Consider the following 24,291-nt stretch of genomic DNA (forward strand, 5'->3'; position numbering starts at 1 on the left):
TCCAAGTGTCGTACACCGTCTGACGATCACCCGATGGCGCAGGATCTTTGACCTTCATAACAAATTATTGACAAATGATGTCACTTTCATTATTATAATTGGTAGTTTGTAATATCACACAAGAGTTCTTTGTCTTTGTTTTTGTATATGTCGTCCTAATAAAATGTCTGTTTGGGTAGCTGTACCCCGGAGCTGTAATATACTACAATTCTCAAAATATTACGCAAATTTGAGCCTGTTTATTATTCTACCTTATGTGAAATTTTCATTGGATTCGGCTCACTGGTTTGAAAACAAAGCCCTGATGCAACACTTGTGTTACTGATCCCATTCCAAGTTTACCATTCAACACTTAGGGATTCAATCATGTTTCACCGTTGTTCATCACCGTTTAACAACGATGCGGCCGCGTCGTCTGCGTGGTTTACTTCGCGAGGGCAGCTTTAGCTGCCCGAACGAAGTAAACCACGCAGACGCGCCACGCGAGTTGTTAAACGGTGATGAACAACGGTGAAACATGATTGAATCCTTTCAACAACGAAAAGAAGCTAAAGATTGTATAATTCACGATTATTTTTAGGAGAAAATGTCAGTTAATCATTGTCACTAAGTCTTACAAGAACTTTGATGATTTCTCTGTTAATATCAGCAATAAAACTACAGAATAAAACGGCAAAGTTTAGCCGCTACCTGAAAAATACTGAATTCAACGTGTAAGCTTGCATACGCACAAAGGTTCCAGGCATGACGAATTTTACGCGCTCTCGCGTAACGCGTAGTCTCGCTCGCGTTCGCGTATACGCTACAGTAAAAGTGTGGATTCATCACGGATTAACAACAGTTGGCTCCTGTACAAAGGTATAGGAGGAGTTGTTGAATCGAGATTGAAAAATGTTCTCTCCTCTTAAAATTAATGAACCAATTTCAAAGAAACTTTCAAATAATTATTAAGTAATGTGCTAATTGTATTACCTCAATCAGAATTCAACAGGTTTTCCCATGATTTTTACATGTAAAAATATTTTTGTGCAGATATCTCATAGATTGCGCATAATGTTTAGCATTCCTTTGGTCTCTTTTGACTTTAACATGGGGTATAGCATGTCTTGGAATAAGAAAATATCCAATTTAAATATTACAAAAATCAGCAACCCTATTACAAAACAATTAAACCTAACGAATATGACTAGCATGAGGATCGTCATTGTCAAATTGATCTCACATCATAATGTACAGTAAGCCAAAGAATTAAGGCACCAGTTGTGTTCACCCTGTATAACCTAAACAAAGACAAATATGTCAAAATTTAAACAAACAGCAAATACCTGTACTTAGTCTTTAACTCTGATTTAAGACCTCATTTGTTGAAATTGGTTAAGAATTAAAGAAACGGTGATCTAAAACATACGGAAGAATCGAAATCAAAAGTTCCACTTTTGTATTAAATCAATGAAAGCACGGCGCTAGTTTTAAAATGTTTTTAAGAGAACTTATCTGAGAAATACAGATGCCATGGGAAAAAGGTGGAAGATGGGGGTCAGCAAATTTCAACCATATTTTGGCAATTTAATAAGTTTGGATAAGTGTTCATAATAATCAGTATCAGTATCTGAATCAGTATAAAAAAATCTGCTATGCCCCCTCCTGGGAAATATGGGACCCCCTAAAATATGCCCCAAACACGTATTTCCCTGACCTGTAAAATGCCGTTTTATACCATTTTTGAAGAAATGTTTGGGACCTAAGTCAAGTATCTATGAAAGTAAATTTTTCTACACACCATCTTTCATCCTTTATTTTTATGATAAAATATAAAACAACAAATGTTAATATTGGGATGTTCCATTTATGAACAGGGGTGGGGGCCTATATTTCACATTTTACAACTTTTGAAAAAAAGTGAAATATTTCTCTACTTTGTGACGTCATTGTAGGAGTTCCTCAGTCTTTCTCAAATTGTTCTTTACAGGAGAGAACTTCTGTACATAGGTCATTCATATAATGCAATAAAAATCATGGAGACTTGTTTACTTTTCATAAAACACAAACATGGATTTTCCCAATATGTGACATTGGAATAATGATGCTGTATACAACACCAACATCAAATGTAAGATCTTTTCACTGTAGCAGTCCCTTTTCTTGAGCCAATAGTCAGTTATTGCATTGAGGAGTTAAGAACCACATTTAAGAATGCAAAAGTACAGGGGTAGGTGTTTCTCTTTTACAGCATATTGGTAAAATCGCCAGTAGATAATGCTCCTTGAATACGAGCCCTTACCTCATGTCACAAGCTCGTATTCACATGATACATGTTAGTGGTATTTTATTATTATGAAAATCACATGCTCCTATTCTGATTCTTAATCATTTCACATGCATCCGTACTTATACGGAATAGGCCTAGTAGGGCCCCATACCCCAAAGTACTAAATCCTAACAACCTGGGGGTAGATCTTAATACTAGGAGTGGGCTATAAATGGGTCTTGTTTTGTTTTGCTTCGGGATAAGGTTTTTAGTATGTTCGATCTATTTGACCTCGGCCTATCTCAACATGAAATTACAAAATGTTAAGCCTGGGTTTCAAAAATGTAATATGCACGGCAAAAATCCAAAATGGCCGCATTCAGTTTTCCCCCGAAAATCACATTTTTAGCCATAACGTTGTCATTTTTGGGTCTTTTTACTTGGTTCTGGTGTCTAGTCTATGTTTTTGGGTAAATCAATCTATTTATGCAGTTAGAAGTAGTCTCAAATATTCATATGTTGAGTTACGACCATTTCTGACCCAATGCACCCATTTTAATCCAAAAAACCCGAAAAGGTTGACCCATTTTTCCCAGCTAGGACGGCCCTCGAAAATCTAAAAAGTGCGGAGGGGGGGGGGTTAGGAGCTAAACACTTTATCACAATTTGTTTAAGTATAATTTTATAGGTGTTACCCCCCTAATTACCCTCACTGCCTACAGGTGTTGCCCTGTTGACAGTAAAAAAGGTATAGTTTCTGTAATTTTCCATAATTTTTCGCCCTTTTTCATTGATAATTATTCTTGGCGCCCCTTAAGTCCCGCCCTTTTTTCTTTAGTCTTTTTGCCGCCCCTTTATCTTCCGCCGCCCCTTCTTTTTTGCCGCCCCCTGATATAACCCGGGGGATCGTGCACCCCAACCCCCCCCCCCCCAAAAAAATACGTGCATGATGTGAACATGACCTTAAACATTTTACCCCCTAAATTGTCTCTTCCTTCTCGTTTTGTTTTTTACACTGTCAGCAGCGAGGAGCTCCAACCAAGCCATGTGTATTAACCATTGCACATCTACGGTGACAGTGGTATGTTAAAATAAGATCAGGGAAAGAAAATTTATTATCCCAGATACTGGCTATTTGGGAGTAAAATTTTAAGGACTTCTCCACAATATGAGGTAAAATTTACAAAAAAAGTAATATAAATGGCTAGTTGCTATGTTGCTACGGAAACTGATAACTGCGTGTCACAGGCACAATCTCAAACTGCTGCATGATCTACTCGAGTTTCGTTCCCATTATCATCAAGGTAAAACTTTTTGTTGCATCCCTAATCCCAGATGACAGCAACAACATTTTACTGTGACCTATGACCTTTTGATTTTGACCCCAAATCGACCACTTTTCTTCATTTTTGAGCAATTTGTTGCATTAAAAAAGTTTGTATTATAGGTATATTATTGATAAACATGGATTCTTTAATTTTAAGCTAAAATGTATTGAGATATTTCAAAGAGAAGGCAGTTGCCATTCCTTGGAAGAAAAAGGTAATATTCTTTTGAGGGTGCATAAAGCATGATGCAAAAGGTTATTTTTAAACCAGCACAGACGGAATTTTAGTACTGACCCGGGGTACTGACCCCCAACTAATTATGGAATAGTCCTGTTCTAAGCATTTATCCAAGACAATTTAGGTCCAATTTATTATGTAATAGTGTTGTTGATGTTTTTTTTACTTCTGATAGGCTCCCTTTTCATCAAATTTCATTTGCAAGCTTGGAAAATCACCGAACCTGAGTTTAGCATGTAAATACCGCAATTTTGCACTTTTCTGAAAAAGAGCATAAAGTAAGATGTGCTCATTTTAAAATGGAAAAAGTCTCCATGATTTTTATTTGCTCAATTGTTTAACCTATATTTACTTTATCCAACAAGTAAATAACTTTAACTAAAATATTGAGGAACTCTCATAATCATCTTGCAAAATTGGCTTCAAAATTGGAATTTTTCACATTTATATACAATTGCTGAAAAGACCATTACACCCCTCTCTGAAAATGGAACAACCCAAAAGTTTTGTCCAAAGAATTTGTAATTGTTATGTCGAGACAAAATGTGTATAATTACTTTGAAGTATAAATAAAATGTCTGCAGAGCCGCGTTATTATGTGGTTCTAATCAAAAGGTTATTTTTAAATCAGCACAGACGGGATTTTAGTACTGACCCCCCCAACTAATTATGGAATAGTCCTGTTCTAAGCCTTTATCGAAGACACTTAAGGCCCCAATTTATTATGTAATAGCGTTGTTGATGCTGGTTACTTCTGATAGGCTCCCTTTTCATCAGATTCATTTTCAAGCTTGGAAAATCACCGAACCTGAGTTAAGCATGAAAATACCGCAATTTTGCACTTTTCTGAAAAAGAGCATAAAGTAAGATGTGCTCATTTTAAAACGGAAAAAGTCTCCACGATTTTTATTTGCTCAATTGCTTAACCTATATTTACTTTATCCAACAAGTAAATAACTTTGACAAAAATATTGAGGAACTCTCATAATCATCTTGCAAACTTGGCTTCAAAATTAGGATTTTTCACATTTATACAATTGCTGAAAAGGCCATTACACCCCTCTCTGAAAATGGAACAACCTAAACGTTGTCCAAAGAATTTTAATTGTTATGTCGAGACAAAATGTGTATAATTACTGTGAAGTATAAATAAAATGTCTGCAGATGCGCGTTACTACGTGGTTCTAATCAAAAATTAGTGCACATTTCAAAGTTTTTGTGTCTGAGAAGACATTTCATGGGGGTCAATTTGAGGGGGGTCCAGTATCTCCCAGTGGGGGGTCCTCACAATTTTTTTATACCTCCACTGTAAATACTCATGGACACATGCTTGATTGACAAAATATGAACAAAATTTGCTGACCCCCATCTTCCACCTACCATCTGAGTCTATCGGATAAACTCTCTTAAACACATTAAAATGTTTAATCAATGGAAGCACGTCGGTAGTTTTCTTGTTCGAGAACGCTTTGTGTACAAATCAATATATAGGACATGCAATGCAGTGAACTGCAACTGTTAAATTTTCAACTACATTGTGTCTTTCTATCTGTTCCGTCTTTATTTCTTGAACGATTTCAACGAATATAAGGTCTTTTAGGACCTTATTCGTGCTTAAAGATGCAGCTATTAGCTGCTGGTTCAAATTATGACATACCTGTCTTTGTTTAAGATACATAAGGGGTGAACATAACTGGTACCTTAATTCTTTGGCTTACTGTATTTCTCCATAGACCATCGACACATTATGATTCGATGGTCTATGGTTTATATTTTACTTTTCAAACAGCAATAAAACAGCAATAACATTAACAGGAGTAAACAATGTGCAAAGTAATATAATAATACCTTTTTGGCTGCGGCATAAATGGATTTTTTAAGATTCGGTGTACTTTCAGCATTAACAACGTATCTTCCTGAAAATGAGCATAAGGATTTTTGGTAAGAAGAGTAGATTACCACAGTTGGTTGAAGCTCTTGCAGCATTTCCGGGTATTTACTGTTTCACTTCATCATTATCAAAAGTTTTTAAAGGAATCAAAGACGTTTTGGAGTAAAAATCGCAGTGTAATGAATGACTGGCATATCGATTAAATGCATGTATTACAAGCTCATTTGGGGGAACATTTTGACTAATCTTGTCAGCAAACTGTTACATCGAATATTCTCCATGCATTAAAACTTCGGCAGAGGCTTTGCCAGATATGTTGCAGTACACTTGTTTTATTTTATTAGTTCTTATTTTACCTGGAGGAACCCCAACTCACCATCTTGCCATCTACTTACCATCTACAATTTGATCGATGTTTAAATAGGCTACTGCTCTCTCATTAAGAATTTTGGCAATTTCCTAAAGATTAAAGGAAATTGTGTCAGTTAATTAAACAAGTCATGTTGGTATATAAATTATGACATGGTGCTAATGTTAAACTTACACGATGTTATAAAATAGAGTCTTTATGTAAAGGTTTTGCAGGTTTATGCAAATTTGACACGTCCTATGTGTGAATATAGTGATTAACATTCGAGACATGTTCCCACAAAATGACAGAAAAGTTGCAAATACTGTATTTGTTTGTTAATGTGTTTCATTTTATTCAATGTGGAGTTGTCGCTAAAATAAAATAGTCACAATACTGAAAAACTATTATGCTTAACTTCAAAACAGGTGAGTATTTGATAAATTACCTCATTCCATTCCCATGATCCTATAAGACCAAATTCTTCTGCACCCCAACTGGCAAACATTATGGTCCGTCGTGGTCGCCATCCTAATTAACAACATAATAAGCGGTTAATATTATTGCACAAAGTATGCCTATGCTATATAGGCCAAACATGTATGCACTTCATATGTAATACTTGTAATCTTACAAGTGCTTATCTTAACATGGCCGATAAAACATTTTTAATAAAAACAAAACAATTTCACAATAAAGGAACGCTTTTGAATTTGTATTTTATTGTAAATCATTATCAGTGAATCATTAATGTATGTAGATTATTTTGTATATTCCAACCATCTAATCTAGATCAAAGATATGATACCATGCTTAGATTTCACGAGTCCAAACGCTTTAGATACTTCCAACATCGCTGCTGTCCCACTGGAGGATCGATAGCTCCGAAGCCCCAGGCATCACGGTGATTGCCAAATATCACGTAACGATCTAATAATACACACATTGATCAATCAATCAATCAATCAATCAATCAATCAACCAATTAATCAATCAATCAATTAATTAATTAATCAATCAATCAAAAAACAATAAATAAACATATAAACAATTATCATAAATTATTTGATTTGACCATGATGATTAGGTGCTAGTTTTCACCCATTGCAATTGTCAGTGATTGTGTCATGATTTTAATCTCTTAAAAGAGATAAAATCATTACCATATAAAGCATGCTTGTGTGCATTTTACAATCAAGAGAAATACTAGTCTCTGACTCTCTGTCATGGCTGTGTGTATATTTTGTTTTCTTTGTATGAAGAAAATGATGCTAACACCTTTATGCGTTACTTAATTAAAACACCCAGTCAGATGTATTTCACACCTGCCAAACACAAGTCAATTTCGAAAACTGGACGTAGAATGTACACTCTCGTGAATATTGATTGACAACATTTTCCAGCGCTCAAATCAGACACAATAGAACAATAAACCCTGCAGTGTGATGTATAATACCTTGTATGAACATAGCTCTTCACTAGAAATTTCATATCCTTGTTGTTTAATCTATACAAACAGATGACCATATCTTACCAGGTTCAACTTTTCCTTTTAATATTCCAAAAACATTCCAAGCAGTGGCTACTTCATTATGAGTAAAGATCTTCATTGCGACTCGTCTTATGGTAGAAAACAACATTTTTGTATTTCATAAGTATAAAAGTATATCGAATATGTACATGTATTCAAATGATTGTAATACAATATGAAGCAAGTATAAACAGAGAGGTATGCAAAACTGAGAGGTATTCATTACTATGGTTGAAAAGAAGTAATAGCTCAATAATTATTTCGATTTATTATATGCATAAATAAGTACATTTGTCACATGAAAATGTGAATGTCATATTATCCCTTTTAAAGTAGAAAAATACCGCCAGTTTTACATGATTGCTTATTTTACATGGTCAAAATGCTGAAGCTTTAAAAATTCCAGTCAAATATTTGTCTCTTTTCTTGATTTCTTTTTCAAATTGTTTTTCACTTACTTTTTGTCATCTGGTTCTGCAAAACCCGGACCGTAGCGATATGTTATTCCTGAAATATTACCTTTCCAGCTATCAATGACTTCGTTACCAGCCATACGTCTGAAATATTGAAATAAAGCGATCAAAATATTGCAAAGCTTTACAGTGGTGCATGACATTATTTACTTTGACTCTGTACTAGACTTTTTCCTTTTTTTCTAGAGATTTTCTTTTATTAATGCCACAGGCCTAATGATGAAGTTGTCTGATTTTCGCCTTACAAGGTCACGGAGTTGGTTTGCAGTTCATGAAATCTACTACATGTAGCATACGAATATGGATATGCGCATGAAAATAATACAGCCTCTTATATAACATTGTGGGATACTAAAAATAAAGTAATGTATCTAATGTTATGTTTATTTAAAACGTAGCCTATTATATTCAGAATCTTACTTGAGAAACACGGATGCATCATCATAACCAATAGGATAGACTGGTATTGTTGGTAAGGTAGTTAGGTTTGCCTCTGGATGTCTGTACGCCGTGTCTGGAATTAAAAAGTGCGCACAAACTTATAGGGTACCCAACTTATACACATATGTCCATCGATTGTTTAAAGTCTGATCAACTGTTGATTATATCAAGTAATGTGGACGGTGGCCACATTATCTAGATAATTTTTTGTTTGCTGGGTTCGTCACAGTGGTGACAACGTTCGATGATAGTTACATCTTTTTGGTCAATATGGTCACATTTTTACTAAAAATTCATAAATTATGTACTCAATCTACCTGTAGAAGGGTAACCAGGAGTTTGTGGATCACCACTACCAATATAAAGGGTTCCTCTTTGTGTTCCTGTGCCTGGTAGATAGATGCCATCTGGGTACACCGGTTCACCATCAATAACATAGTCTGCTGGATCCGAATACAGGATTATACCTTTGGCGCCAAATTCAGCAGCATAGAAAGCCTGGAAAGTATTGACAACTGGATTGATATTAAATTGGAACATAAAACTGATCAACTGGACTCACTTTTCTGTGAGAGGCTACAGTATCGCACTTTATCTTCAGGCCGTCTGATGATCTGGCGGCAAAACGTCGTTGACCTGTGACAAGAGGTCATAGAGGACATAGGCCTTGAGTCGAACTGCTTATATATAATTTTGTGCATTTTCTACGTTGTCCGCGCGTTCATTTCGTACGAGCGGAATCTTCAATACTGGCTAAATAAGCGAGCTCGCTTCGTCACAGGACACTGATTTTCAATAGAAATGATAGATAGACGAGCGTACGATCACGCGCCCTCTTTATGAGCATTCCGATGAAAATGCTGGAGATGCGGAGAAAAAAGTGTTCACAACAATTATCGAGAACAACAACAACAACACTTAAGATGCATTATGTGGACAAGTTATTTAACCATTTTAGCATGTATTTTGCGCTCAGTTGGATAAGATTAGATGTCTTCTTTAATATATCAAACATTATTTTGTTACGAATCGTACTTGACTCAAGGCCAAAATCACCTTTTACCCGAACTCACACGAATGCACAACACAAATACACTGTTTGGTTAAGCTAACAAAATCTAAGTCTTTCATTGAAAGCACGTTATGATTGGTATAATATATGACAACAAATGCACATACACAATAATCAAATATAATCACTCTTTATCTATTTAGTACTTAGCCAGCATTCTTCTTCTTGGTGATCATAAAGTTCTTGCAATGTTCTGGACGACTGATGTAATATATCCTTATTCACTTGTCCTGCGAAAATCAGCGAAGTCCAGTGTAAACTTGAGTTTATAAATATCCTTGCGTATGAAATCCTCACACAAAAATGGCGTTGCTTTCTCCTTGCCGTTATCTCCTTGCGCTGCTTTCTCTAAACTTAACTCCTTGCGCTGCTTTCTCCAAACTTGGTGCTATTTCCACCTTTCACACAATATCTTCAGGAAGTAGGACTGCGATGCAGTTGTCCCCACTTATTTTGACAGTTGTGTTAGTGTAGTAGTAGTAGTGCATTGACTACTTAAATTAATTCTGGTTAGCAATTTCATTTCTTTGAAGGAATTGGGCCGTAAGCATAATAGCTAGCTAGCCCAGATCAACACTATCAACTGTGACAATAATTGTGTTTACATTTTCTTATATATCAAGCAATGGGAAATCCCAAGTATTAATAGCCAAATGTGATCTTGGGAATTCCCAAGCCTTAAGGTTAAACAAAGTGTTGAAGGGCTTTACCTCCAGAAAAAATATATTATTACCTTATACGTAAGAAAATATGTCTACCTATCATGTGAAATAAAAAAATCCGGAAAAAATTGTGTGAAAATGTGTTTTGAGCCTATTTTTTTAGCTGTTATCAAGCACTATTATTCGATTTGTTTACAAGCGCCAAGCAACTGTCGTCTAGGAGAGTGATTGACATCTTTATTATTAGAGAAGAATGGAATCTGTATAGTTCATGAATATTCATGTAGTATTTACACAACCTGTATCCCAGCCATTTTTGCCTAATTATCGTAATCGTTCATATAAGACGCCCATATGATCCATGGTGTTAAACTTTATATCTCTCGATCTTTGCGATCCGAAATATTGAATTTCAACTTTAGGCACATCTCTAGCAAGATAATTAAATACCTGTCACATATAGAGGTCTTGAAATGTTACTTGCAACGTTAAAAATGTGAATAGAGAACAAATCGGGTTCAAACATGCTTCAAAACTATGAAGGTAATTGTCAACGCCTACTACCAGAATAGCCGGAAGAGGGCAGACTTCATAAGGGAGTGTTCATAATATATTTTAGTGGGGGACAACGAATTTAGAACTTATTTCGGGAAATTTCCTGGGTTTTTGTTTTTGTTTTTTTATTTTATTTTCCTGTTCGGGTGTTTCGGTTGGCACATTTTCGGGGCATTTTCATGCACTTCACAGGAGTTTTTCGTGGTTTCTCTGTAGCTGCCGTGTGTACTTTTCCCCACGTACAGGGTATAAATCCCGGGTATAAATAAATAAATGAATAATAACATATAAAAAAAGCATCTGGAACTTCAACGTCAAAAACAAGACAAATTGTACCCTGCTAAAAATATCAACCCCTATCCTCTCTGAGAATAAAATAATAAGACTCCAACCTCACCTGCAAAAAAATATTTTTTCGGGGGATAATTTGGGATAAGTTCGGGCCTATTTTATTGCGACAATTTTCAAAATTAATCTATAAGGTGAAATGTGTCGTGGGGATGTGCGGCAGATTTGGGGTGCATTTTCAGCCATTTAGTTTAGACTGATTTTATTGACCCTCAGTGTCATGAAAATTAGGTTCAAGAAGGGTATTTTCAATAATTTTCTCGAAAAAGTAAAAATTTGCGAAAACTTTCATTCATTCATTCATTCATATTTATTCAGTACTCACATAAAAAATATTACAGCACATATGATAAAAAAATATACATTATAAATACGTATACAAGATGTGGTCAATTGCATGAAATACCAGATATAGCAACGAAATATATGGATTATGGAGTAAACACCAGACGAGTACCAAGGATAGCCCAAAAAGCCTCAATAAAATTGAGGCTTATTTCCATTGGGGTCCTTAAAGAAAAAAAAGAAATGGGGGAAACAAGCAGATCAGGCAACAGAACCAAATAAATAAATAAATAAATAACTCCCGAACCCAAAATATTGCACAAAATAAATAAATAACACCCAAATCCCATATTGCACATAAAATTACGACCAAAAGAAAAAGATCAAACTCCATCAATACCTAATGAAAGAACTTTGCTCAGTTCTTATGGCTTGATCCATCAGATGTTTTTTGACGGTTTTTTTAAATTGGGTCAAATTGGTGATCTGTTTGATGGAATTTGGTAATGAATTCCAATGTTTGATGCCACTATAAAAAAAGGTGTGACTAACATTACCGTGGTTTCTAGGAACAACAAAATTGTATGAGCTATCCCTGGTACCGTAGTTATGCAAAGATTTTGTACGAGTAAAATTGGCACTTAGATAGACCGGGGCTTTTTCATGGAAGATTTTAAAAACTTGATTCAGTTTCAACTGAATCACCCTATCATGAACAGACAACAAACCAATTTTGTTCCGCTCTGCCTGACCAATGTGTGCACGAGGTCCCAAATCCAAAATGAACCGCACAACTTTATTTTGCATGGTTTGCAGCCTGTTCTTAAAATGTTGTGAGAGAGAGAATACCATGAAGAGCATGTATAATCATAATAACACATAATAAGGGCATTGCAAAGTATCTTACGAGTGGTTAAGTTTAAATTACCAGCTTGTCTATACAAGAACCTCAACCGTGCGCTAGTCTTTTTAATAATATCTTGGGCAATTGACTCCCCATTCAGTGTTTCATCAAGGGTCACCCCCAAATATTTTGCAACCTTGGAGGATGTTATTTTCTGACCAGTCCAAAAGTTGATACAATTTTGGGTCTGTTTTCTTCAAATTTGGTTTAAAATCGTACCGTAGTTTTTCGGAGTCACAGCCTCACATCCTTACCCAAACCAGCTTGAGAAGGTTCCCCCGGGTGTGTGCAAATTTGCAATAGGCCTACACTCGTTATTTAAGCCTAAAATCAAAGTGTTAATACCATTAACACTGCCATGGCCCGTTTTGTCGTGATGACTGGCTTCCAAAATGTAGGCCTATTTTAAATTATAAATCTGGTCCCGCTAGAGGTGTGTTTTTACTCGCGGAGGTCTCTCCCTCGGGTTCGTGGATGTGCCACAGTTTTGGGGTAGGCCTACCTTTTCAACGACTATGATGGGTGGGTTTACAGCGAAGACCAACTTTTGGGCGCATTTTGGCAAAAGTGCCCTTAAAAAAACGTCAAATTAGGGCAAATTTGGATGACTTTGATCCCTGCGGTACAAATGTTTTGAAGAGACCCGCCCGAGGTGTTTTTATTTAAAAAAATGGTCGGGCCTGCTAAAAAACCTCCCGGAATCAAGCATGGGTAGGCCTACCAAAATGCCTTGAGACCCCCCCAACCCAGCGCCGGGACCTACATGACATGATATTCTCCGCGAGTCCACCAGAAAATATAAAAATACAACATTTTGATAGGCCTACTATATATTTGTCTGTATAAAGAGCTAGGCGTACCGGGAATTGCCGACTCCAATGTTCATTTTGAACCATTAATATTTGAGCCACGGCGCTCGGGAATGTGAAAAGCGGGGAGGGGGGGGGGGGGTAGGAGCAACAATTAAATTATTCATGACGATGCGTGAGATTTTTCAGCTTTTTGCGTGAGATTTATTACCTAGGCGTGAGATTATACTACCTTGGCGTGAGACCGTGAGAAAGTGACCCAATGCGTGAGACTCACGGCCAATGCGTGAGAGTTGACAGCCCTGCTTGTAGGCCTACCGCGTATGTCTACCGTGATGACAGTACCGTATAGCTGCCGGGGGGGGGGGCAATTGCAAAAATTGCCTATTTGGGTCCCCGCCCCCTAGTGCAAGGAAAAAAAGAGGGAAGGGGGGGGGGGGGAAAGAGGAAAAAAGAGAGAGAGGGTGAGAGGAGGGGCAGAGAGATGGGGAATCCAAACGATATGCAATACAGCTCAATAGGCCTACCATATACGATTATGATAAGCCTGGCAAAAATTGTCTATTTGGGCCCCCGCCCCCAGTGGGAAATTTGGTAGATTTGAGGCACTCCCTATCTGAAATGGCAGGGATGTGCCTCGGCCATGTTAAAAGTAGGGGTCATTCAGTACACAACCTGAATAAAAATGGGGTCATTCGGTATGACTAAACTTTGAAAAAAGGATGGTCATTGGGGTAGCAAAAAGTAAAATGGGAGTCATTGAGTACAGGATTGCCAAAAGAGTATCATTAAGTACACATAAATAAGTGCCAAACTGCGTAAAAACAACTTGGCCACCTTGGAAATTCCATTATTTCTGGAGGAGAACACAAATACCACCTAAATTTGGGAATTAAAAGGGGGGGTCATTGGGTACAGCAGGAAATAGAAAAAGGGGGTCATTGAGTATGTGAATTTTAAAAGGGGTCATTGGGTAATAGGTAGGACCATAACACAAAAAGGGGGTCATTGGGTACAAGCCGGTTTGAAAAAGGGGTCTATCCTGAGGCACATGATGCATATCTGTCATGGAAGTGCCCCCCCCCCCCGGCTGGAAAAAATCCCAGCTACGTCGCTGCGTGATGATTTTGCAAAGTTGCGGAAGTTCATTCATAAATTTCCCATTTCCACTCGACAACAACAGACCAGCACGCAGCGCGCAGTAGCTAATCCCCGAGCTAATCAGAGACATGTGCGTTTCTCTTTCAACAGAAAATAATGACCATGTGACTGACACGATGTACGCTTCAAATAATTATGCTCTCGGCGTCAAAAGTATGATAATGGAAAATATTTATAATGAACACTCCCTTATTTAGCCACACCTTTCTCGTGTTGCCTGGTATATCAGCAAAATCCTACACCTATTGCCTTCCCTTGGTAAAATCCCTGATAAAAACTCGTGATATTGAAATTGAATTTCAGCGCCAGAACTTCCGTCATTCTAGCATCATGGATGGATATGCAGTGGCGCCGCTAGAGGGGCAGTATTTCCCCAATATTTTTTCTTTCCCATCCAGTTTTTAGGCAAAATCCCCACAATTATGTAATTTTTCCACTTTTTGCGGCAATTTCAAGTGCAATAAGTGCCCCGTCTCAAATTCACTTCCCCCCGGGCCCCATGCCCCGCGAAAAAAATGGCATTTATTGAGCTGCTCACTTCTTGAAAATCCTATAGTTTAATATTGATATTATATAATTGAGCTCCTTGTCAAACTCCTCAGTAGGCCTACACATAGGAGAGTGACTAACTGAGCTCCCGCTATTTTCAGAAATGAAGGCCTGGCCTATTAAATGAATAATTAGGATTGAGGCAGCCTTTTGTTTCATTTTACAGAACTTTTTAATCCCCAAAATTAGTGGGTTTTTTTAATGGGGAGTAGGCTTTTAAAACGAAATTCAAATTTGGCAATATTTTCCATTGCTTAATAAATTGATCTGCGTGAAAATGCCTAAACATGTGGCCAGAGCGGGATGACTGGTATAAAAATCTTAACTTGTGAGAAAGGACGTAGGCCTATGGGGTTGTATGAGGCTGTGGATCACGAAATGCCCCTTTAATGTGTGCTAGGTAAAGTCATTCTTCCTTTCGACCTGCCAAAATTTATTCCCTCCCACGGCCCCGGCTTGCCAAAAATTGCTTTCTCGAAAGGCTGTGAAATCAGTACCGGTATTAACCTACTAATCATAAGCCAAAATTTCCAAGCGACTCGCTAAAAATCGCTTGCCTCCCGTCTCGGCCAGCCGAAAATCGCTTGTCCGCACCCCCTGGACTGCCAATTTTTGTGGCCCCCTCCCCTTGGCCTGCCAAAATGCCCCATCCCTTTGCATATAGCCTATATATAGGCATATGCCAATTTTTTGGGATCCCCAATTTCCATACCCATACCTTAAATTAATTTCTAAATATCTACCTGTTGCAAGCGCAGCATTGGCGCTAAAATTTAAGCTAGAAAATACCTAAATATTTTAAAATCCAAACTCGGCAACACCACTTTGTGGCGAAAGGAATCTGGCAAATACAGCCCGTCGTAACATGTCGTCCGTAAACAACGTGTTTAAAAAAAAAAATGAGAGTGTCACTTCTGTCCAAAAAATTTCGAATTTTGGCCTTGAGCAGCGACAATCAGAGGTAAGAAAAACACAGTATGACGCAGCTTGAAATATAGAATCACTATATCAATTTTGAAGTTTGTACTTCAAAGCACAAGCCGAAACGAGGTGAAATGGTTCGAAAAAAAAATGATTTCGCTGTATCTTTTATCGCGAAACTAGACAATTTGGCAGCAGCGAGTCGGAAAAATAGCAAATATCTCAATTTTCTGCTATCGAAATAAAAATTTAAACAGCACCTGCATGCAGAAGAGGGTTTATAGAAATAATGAAGGTCAGAATTTTGTCTATGAAATCTTGCACGGAATTATTATTACTGGTTACAAAACGACATACAAGTGGAGGCCATTTTACTTCAAATTCGGCCAACATTTTAAGCTTACATAAAAATCGAGACAACCAATATCAAGAATGAATATGCACATTCTTTTATTGACTTGTTTGTAATGTGCGTCGAAGTTCCCAACAAAATCGCCACTTCCAATGAGAAATTATGGCCGTGTTCCCAAAAATCTTGATGCTCCGGATATTGAAAAAAATTGAAATGTTTGAAAAGTACATTTCATTTTGAGCCAAGTGGAAAATTCAAGCATAATAATGACCCTTACACTTTCAGCTTTTAGACGTAGTTTGCGTTTTCTCTCTCCGATATATATTTCCAGAAATAGATAAGTTTAAAGGGGGCTACGTGCATCCCATTTTGCTTCTGAAAATGGCAAAATTGTGTATAACCTTAATTATACTTTTATAGCATTAAGGTTAAATACAATTGATTTTCAAGGCTTGATTCCAAAGGGGCGTAAGTTAATAATGGAAACAGCCATGCAGAAAAGAATGAACTCACGCGTACAATAGTGTATCAATCTGAACTAGGGCCACGGACAAACCGCGGCTCGTGAGTCATCCTATATGTTGCAGGGATAGGGAGGGGGCGACCATGATAGGACCATATGGGCTGATGGGGGGGGTTGATTGTGTGCAGCCGTTTTCGGCAATTTTCCTTTGGATTTTCTAAATTTTCAATTTTTAAAAGTTTCCTGGATGATATCTGTCGTGAAATATATCAATGCTTCTATAGGCTATAATAGGCCTATTAGTAGGCCTATTTATATTATGCAATATATAGGCCTACAACAATAACAAAACAACAATAACAAAACCAACAACCAGTATTTTGTTAAAAAATCTAATTTGTAAAAATATATTCATAGGCCGCGCCTATTAGACTAGTAGCCTATAGCCTAAAAATTCCTGAATTATATAATGAAAAAAGGGCAAAAACAATCAATCGCTGCAGTCAGAAAGAAAGAACAAGAAAAAAGAAAAAAGTGAGAAAAATAAAATAAAATAATGGACTTCATAGGGACTCGAACACGTACCCAAAGTTTTCCAGCTCAAAACTATAGTATTATAGTAGCGCGCTAACCGATTGCGCCACTGAGGGACACATGAAAATGGTTGATCTCAAACTAACTATTGTGGAATAGTGCATAACAGGCTCTTATGATAAACAAGCTCATCACCGCTGTAAATGTCGAAGGTATCGATGGCGAAAAACCTCGTTTTTTGCAAAAGTAGCTTAAATTTGGAGTGAAATTCAAATGGTAAAGTAAGCGACAGACATTTGAGAAATAATGTAGGCAGTTAGAAATCAAAATTAACGTTCCACAATCCTGATATCGATAATGTAATATAACAGTGTTTTGTGGTACAAAATTCTCGAAAATTGTTCCCAAAAACGGGCTAACAAAATTTAATAGGTACTGTATTTGGTTCTTCCCCATGGCAACATTATTTCTTTGGTCGATTTGTGATAAAATACAAAAAAGGAGAAAACAATCACTCGACGTGGTTTTATACGGAGCGAACATTTGAAAAAAACTGCATGGAACGCGTTTTTGATCTTCTGAACATGGTGCGTAAAAATGATTTAAACGAAGGATTTTCAAACGGATTCTAAAAATTTGTATAAACACACAAAAATAATGTAAAGATACATCCATGCACCAACATTTGACTCACTGCGATATTTGATTGCTGAGAAAACGCGGTTTTAGAGAACAACTTTATACGTCTTTTATACGTTTTTTATACGTTTCTTCGTCTAACCTTAACCTTTCTCATTACATCACTTCCTTAGGGGAATTCCATTACATCATTTTCACTTAACAACCTCAGGGGGTTTCCAAATATTCCAAATTAGATATGATTCAACTTGTTTTGTTCAGTTTGAGAGGGGAATTCCCCCAAAATTTCATCACTCATGTAACTTTGTAAACAAAGATAAATCATCAAATTAAATTACTGAGGGCACATCACAATATGCATAGAGTATCTTACCTTATCCCCGCGGAATATTTCGCCATATCGTGCAAGAATAATCTTGTCTGTGACGCTGATATTCAGATCTCGAGTAAGGTAAAAGAAATCCTCTATTCGGCCATAGTTAGCATATACAATTTCACCCTGAAGAAAAATTAATTAACAACTAAAATAAAATAAAATGATTCAAGTATTCTCCTCTGGCCAATAGTATTTCCAACCAAAAAATAATTTTCGAATAATAATAATAATGATAATAAAAAATAATTGGCTATTCATCATATTACTTTATTAACAAACAAGGTTAAAAAGCACACACAAAACCCAGGACATGGCCAACATCAAAAGTGCAAAACAACAACATGGACCGATGCAGGAAAACGAAGCAAAAACAAACAATTACATACAAATGCATAAAAAAAAACATTTAAAAGAGCCAACAAACATGATTAAACAATGTTCAATTTGAGGTATTCGAGGTCATCCCACAATTTAAGGGCTCTTTCCTACAATTCCAAATACTGTATGAGCCCAACAAAGCTAGTTTAGAAATGTCTTTGGTGACCTTTTTGATGAAAGTAGCTTTGCAAAATTTGAAAATGGAACGCACACGAGAAACGTTGTCTTTACTGACCAGGCCACGAGAACCAACCTCAAAACAAACTAGATTTGTTTTCACACCCCCTTGTTAAGATCAGAAAGAAGACAGGCATATTTGTTTTGCTTACGATCATGAGTTGTTTTTATATTTTGTTCAAAAGGAACAGTGAGTTCGGCAATCAAAGCCTTTTGGGCAGATTCATTATACAAAAATATGTCCGGGCGTTGAGATGTAGACAAAATATTTGGAGGTATTGTACACCCGGAAGAGGTCATGCCCTTGATGTCCGCAAAAACCTTCACATCGTCGTTTTTAGAAATGGAGATAAAACACTGAACAATGTAGTTCAGGATCGAATCGTGTCTCCAAGTATACCTCCCTTGTTTAAGGGCAAATGTACGTAATTATAATTCTCGCGTTTCACAATACGATGCGCCTCCAGCGGTCGCTGGGTCGAGGCCAAAATACGCAATGCATCATGGGAAAATGAGTCGCCATCCAAAACTCGCGTAATACGAAGACAATACAGGAACATGCATCATTGTGGGTTTAAAATGTCCTTATAATGATGTTACATGCGAATGCACACTAAAACAACAACAACTATTATAGTAGATCCATTTTCTATCTACTGATCACAGGGAATCCTTCGTGAAGCTGTTTTCAACATATTTATTATCACACTCGCGTGAAAATTCAATAACAGATAGACGGCGATGTCGACTCTGGAGTCGAAAATTTGACTGCCAAAAGCAACCGCTGGCGGCGCATCGTATTGTGAAACGAAAGATTTCCTATCAACTTATAGATCAAGTTTGGGCACCATTTCTGCATCTTAGCTTCAAAATGCCCAAGTTTCTAGCGGCTTCACCCCTTCACTCTCAACATAAACATGGGCCTTTGGGCCTTTTAGCGAGCTCGTCACCCCTTTCTGCTTTTCTCTACTTCATCGCCCCCCTCACACTTTTTTCAAGAAATCTACATCCCTGCATACCTCAATGTTGCCCTTTGCTGAATAAGCGTTATATGGTGGAACCAGTCTGCTATCATTCCCAGAAGGGTCGAGGGGTTTCTCTGTTAATTGACATTCGTAGAAAATAGATCCGTTGTTAGTTAGTAACTGAACCTAAAATGAAATGAGAAAAAAAGAAGATGGAATTTGAGAATAAAATGAATGAAATTTTAAGTTTTTTATCGAATTCAAAATCTGTTCAATCCGTTTTACCAGCTCTGCAAATAATGAATTTATTGATATTAAGGTTAGCAACTATTTTAAACAATTGCGATTTGGTAGTTCACAGCATCTTGCGAATGGTAGTGAGCTTTGACAAAAATGGCATTGATCATTTCATATCGAGTGTATAGAAGAATTCAAATATCACAGATATACTTTTGTAGGTGCTGTGGTTCTTGAGTTATGTTGTAAAGAGGGCTGAAACAACAACACCTTTGTAAAACGTATACATGGTATACATAACTCATTAACAACAACAAATCAAGCATGTTTTCAAAGTATATGATTGTAGAATAAACTCTTGAAAAACATGTGTTATTTTTCAGTAATATATTGATTTAGATAATGAAAATCGTAAAGATATAGTTTGTGCATTTTTACTCCATACCCTGTTTTCTTCCCCAGGTACATCCGATGGATACGAAAGCAACACTCTGTACGCTTTAATTTCTGCTGAATCCAGCCCTTGGTCTAACCATTGTTGTTTCACCCATTGTGCTTGTTGATAACTCTCTATTGTGCCAGCAACGTGAGGATCATTAGTTAGGTATCTGGGTAGAAATTAAAATAAGTGTACGTTATGTTTTTATGATGAGTTGCGTTTGTTTTTGCCAGCAAACGACACACACTGGCACTTCACATTCAAACCGCGGACCACTCTGCAATGGGGGACCGTCCTCGGTTTCTGGTGGCCTGCAAACGACCGCAAAATGCATGTATAATGTATTTGCGAAATACGACCACTATCGGTATATAAGGAATAACGTCCGCAGTTTCTAGGTTAAATTCCATACACACAAAAATACACAAACAAAATGGCGGAAAACGTCCTCGGTATGTCGATTGAGTACGGATTCAGACGATCACGTTTGCATGGTCCTCAATAGCGTCCACGTTTGGAGGCGATTACACGTGGGGTGTGTTGGTTGAGGGTGGGGTGCGTGTGTGTATTTATAGCTAAATAAATGGATAGATTAATGTCCTTGTGGTCCCAACATTAATGGGTTTCCGCAGGGTTTTAAAACAAAATATGCATTGAATAAAAACAAGAAAATAGTATTTTCTCTTACGAAAACAAATACTTCTTCCAACAATATGGGTGTGCGATGGTTTAGGTTATTTCACTATATTATTCCTGTCAACCTTTAAATGGAGAGATTTGAACATGCCAAGTAATTACCAGGGAAATTCCCCCCAAATTGTGGCTTCGTTATGTTGACGATACATTCTTTATCATCGACAAAGGTGAGTCGGAGTCCTTTTTGGCCTTTTTTAAATTCATCAACGAAGTTGATCTTGGAAATTTGTCATTTGTTATGTTTCTGAGGGGGAAAGTGAGAATTTTCTTCATCACTTCGCCAATTTGTCATTTGTCATGTTTCTGATTATTTGGTGAGAAAAAGGTCAGGTATTTTTTATCACTTTGCGAATTTTTCATTTCTAATGTTTCTTATTATTTTGTGAGGAAAAAAGTGAGGATTGTTTTTAACAGTACAGTATTAGATTTAATTCCAAAATGATTTGTTACCAATGAATGAATAATCTACACCAAGATGTGTATGCTTAAAGCTAGTTTGGTCACAATATTTATGGTTCAAAACTGTCTTGATTTTGGTTTTTAAAAAAATGAAAACGTAAAAGCCAACAAGCAACAACTAGCTCGCAGTCTGTTTACCGAATGACAAAATTTGTGAATTTTGAAAGGGCTGCGGCTATTTTTACATCAACCCAAAAGCATGCTGTGCGCTCAAAATGTGCAATTTAGCTTTTTCGGTTGATTTAATTGATTTTGTGTTTTTGGACAGGTATAACATTCCCTCTGTGATTGTTTCCTAAATATGTGCACATTTCAAAATAAATTTTGCATGACAGTGTGCTGGTATTCAGATCCGACTTTATTTAGTGGGAACACAATGTATAAACACTGAACAATGCCAAAAATTACTGATCTGTGACAGTTCTGCAACCAACAAAGATATACGTCCTTAACAGTGCATATACTAGTACTTAGCTTTACACGTACATGCTTATTTAGCTTATTTCAAATTCGTTAATACACATTTTTTTTAAACAAACCACTGAATTAATGGGGACACCCTGTCAGTCCGAAACACTGTCGTCAATCCGAACCCCCGTCAGTCCGAAAATCCAATTGAAAAAAACGTCAACCCTAACCCTAACCCTAACTTCAGTTAGATTTTCAGACTGACGGTGGTTCAGATTGACGGTGTTTCTGACTGACGGGGAGACTCCGAATTAATGTTCATGCGTGCGTGTGGAAAATGTGGATAAAAAGTGAATAACTCACCCCCTTCCCCCTCGTCGATACACACAAAAGCTTATGTTCCCTCACCACCTCTTCAAAGGTCCAAAGCTTTTTTGGCTCCCTCTTCCTTAAATTTTACCTCCCCCTCTCCACACACTCCCTTAACATGCCATTTAAATCAATAGCCAACCCTCATGCTCTTACTGGAGACTGCTTCGAATGCTCATCGGATCCATGGCTGCCAACAGTTTCTCGCTTATTGTCGGGTCTGCATCAGCAATGGCATCTTTATATGACTCTGGTAGCCAATCACCTGGTCTATAGATCCATCCTGTAATTAAGCCAATGCTTATTCCAAGTACAAGACATGTTATTCCAGTAGTCAAAAATAAAAATCTGGAATCCATGTTCAATTTGGTTGTTTGAGTATTACACTCATGTCTCTGATAATCATACATGACGATGTAAAGTCTTGTCAAATTGGCAACAGTATCGACACTCTACTGGTTAGCAAATTTCAAAGACACACGGGGAATAAATCAAGTATATTAAAGAAAACCTCAAGCAAGAATATAGGCCATATACCACAGTACGTGGCCACACTAGTCCTGCTGTATTCGTGCACAGTCATGCAAAGCGGGCAAGGTCAATGGCAGTACACTATAGTATAATCTTTAATTAATTCCGGAAACTCATTTAACGAAGCAGGATTTGCTTTTCCATCAGGCGGTACTCGTGTTAATACAAAATGTACATATTACACACCGACATCGCCTGGTTAATAATTACATTGTACAGCAGAGACACTAAAATGAATACCTGGGATCGATACACGCGAATGTGCTATGCACGATTTGATATTCAGACGATAAATCTTTGGATACCGGGGTAGAAAATGATGAATATCTCCCGTATTTTTTTATACTAAATAAGTCATATTTTTATGCTTGCACTTGGATATTATGTGTTGAAAGGATATGATAGTCGTTAGCTTGCGTATTGAGAAAGAACCGTACGTATTGAGCTCAAAAACTGACAAAAATTCTGATTTTATATGTGCCGAACTATTATAGCGCAGCGTAGGCCACTCGTGGATGCAGTCTAAAAGCAGATGACCTCATTGCGTATACCATGCTCACTGACCGTACAGAGGTCAGTCACCAAGCTATTGTCAATTATAGCCTTAGTCTGATGTCCTTCGGCCCATTATGCGTCTCAAAACTATTAAATAGGTCGGAACAAAATGGCCATGCGTGGCTGTGGATTCAACCTACCATGGCGATTTCTGCCATGAAGATATCGGGGCGATGACACTGTGTATTAGATTGTAACATCGTACGCGTCTCAACCTCCTGTAACCAAGCGAGGCCGCTTATTAGCCAGTGTAGAAGATTCTACACATACGTGGATAACGTAAAAAAATGCACAAAGTTTGTACGTGTTACAATTATATTAAAGACAGTCCAGGATATTTGAAAACCGAAGGAAAGTTAAACTGTTAACATGATCCAGTTTGTTTGTACGAAATCATTATAATATTAAGCAACAGTGAGGTGTGAATTGGACTTTATTTATGTGCGGTTTATGTATACATTGTCCATGAAATGTGTGTATGTGAGATCTCCTGTATAAAATTACCGTTGCATTTTTTTTACGGGGACGCGAAGACAAAGTTTTCAATGATGTAACATTTTTATATTGATGCTGCATTTGTGATTTTTCTTGTGTGATTTTTATTGATTCTTGTGATTTTGATAATATATAATGAAAATAAAAGCACATGGCACTTTGTGTCTTGTGGAAAGATTTTTAAAAAAAAAGAAAAAAAAATTGGTTACAAAAGCAATTATGCCTGCCGAAATCCAGCAAGACATCAACAGAAGCACGTAGATCGGAAAAGAAATATGCCAAGAAACAATGCACTGCCTGAGGTAATTGATGGTGGATAAACTCCTGTACAAGCTGATACCTCTGCTGCCAAATATGTTGCAGTTTTTGCAGCTAGCCGAGAACGGTAAATGGCAAATGCATTTGACGTTCGATCGCTATGACATCGGTGAGTCGTTGAATACATCAACACTTG

The 24,291-nt window shown here is 37.1% G+C and overlaps 1 pseudogene; it reads right to left on the minus strand.

The window, feature by feature from the left end:
* Position 1: 1 nt before the first annotated feature.
* On the minus strand, positions 2–22,846 carry LOC140165588 (glutamate carboxypeptidase 2-like; annotated as a pseudogene).
* Between the last annotated feature and the right edge of the window lie 1,445 nt (positions 22,847–24,291).

This window comes from Amphiura filiformis, chromosome 12, assembly GCF_039555335.1.
Source record: "Amphiura filiformis chromosome 12, Afil_fr2py, whole genome shotgun sequence".
In the NCBI taxonomy this organism is placed as follows: Eukaryota; Metazoa; Echinodermata; class Ophiuroidea; order Amphilepidida; family Amphiuridae; genus Amphiura; species Amphiura filiformis.